Genomic DNA, 1,258 nt, shown 5'->3' with positions numbered 1-1,258 from the left:
CTCTCCAGCATTTCTCGAATCTGCTGATCAGCCGTCATGTACAGCTCAGGTCAGACAACACTGCGGTTGTGTCATATTTGAATCATCAGGGAGGATTACGCTCTCGCCCCCTGTGCAGGCTGGCGAGACATATTCTTCTTTGGTCTCAGAACAAATTCCTGTCAATCCGAGCTGTTCATGTCGCCGGACGTTTGAACTTCGGAGCGGATTTGCTATCCAGGCAGACTCTGGAGCAGGGGGAATGGAGATTGCACCCCCAAATGGTGAACTCTTATGGCAGATTTTTGGAGAAGCGAGAGTGGACTTATTCGCATCGAACATGACTACGCATTGCCTGCTGTGGTTCTCCCTATGCCCTCCATTGCCCCTGGGCTTGGATGCGTTAGCTCACAATTGACCCAAGACCAGCTTGTTTCCCCCGATTGTTTAATCCCAGCGGTATTATCCAGAATACGGCTGGACAGAGTGGAACAGCTGCTACTGGTGGCTCCTCGGTGGCACACACAGCCGTGGTTTGCGGACCTGATCAGTCTGTTAGCGGGCTCTCCATGGGAGCTTCCCCTCAGACAAGATTTATTATCACAAGCACAGGGAATGATTTGGCACCCAAGGCCAGATCTATGGAAACTGTGGGTGTGGCCTCTGAGTGGAGTGAGTTTGTATGTCCCGGTCTTTCTGTTCGAACCACCGAGACTATACTGAATTCTAGAGCAGCTTCTACGAGACGCTTATATGCTTTCAAGTGGAGACAGTTTACGACCTGGTGTGGAATTCGTAATATGGATCCAGTTTACTGCCCAGTGGCTTCAGTACTGTTTTTCTGATGGAGTGACGCCAGCCACTTCAAAAGTTTACGTGGCAGCCATTTCAGCTAACCACGAATATATAGATGGTGCCTCAGTGGGCCGTCATCCGCTGGTTTCTCGTTTTATACAGGGTGCACGATGGCTGAGGCCCGTGCAAGTTCCTTTATGGGATTTATCCATTGTGTTGCAAGGTTTATCAGGGCATCCGTTTGAGCCCTTGGAAACTGTACCGGATAAAATCCTGACTCTGAAGACAGTTCTTCTTATGGCTTTATCCTCCATCAAGAGAGTTGGGGATTTACAGGCTCTTTCTGTCTCACCCTCATGCATGGAATTTGCACCGGGCTCTGTGAAGATGTTGTTGCGACCGAGGCCTAATTATGTCCCTAAGGTCGCATCTAATCCCTTTTGTTTTCAACAAGTGGCTTTACCCCCTGCTGAGGCGTGGTCAG

This window comes from Carassius gibelio, chromosome B7 (genome assembly GCF_023724105.1).
Source record: "Carassius gibelio isolate Cgi1373 ecotype wild population from Czech Republic chromosome B7, carGib1.2-hapl.c, whole genome shotgun sequence".
Classification (NCBI taxonomy): Eukaryota; Metazoa; Chordata; class Actinopteri; order Cypriniformes; family Cyprinidae; genus Carassius; species Carassius gibelio.
The sequence above is the reverse complement of the archived record's forward strand: the minus strand, read 5'-3'. Positions refer to the sequence as shown.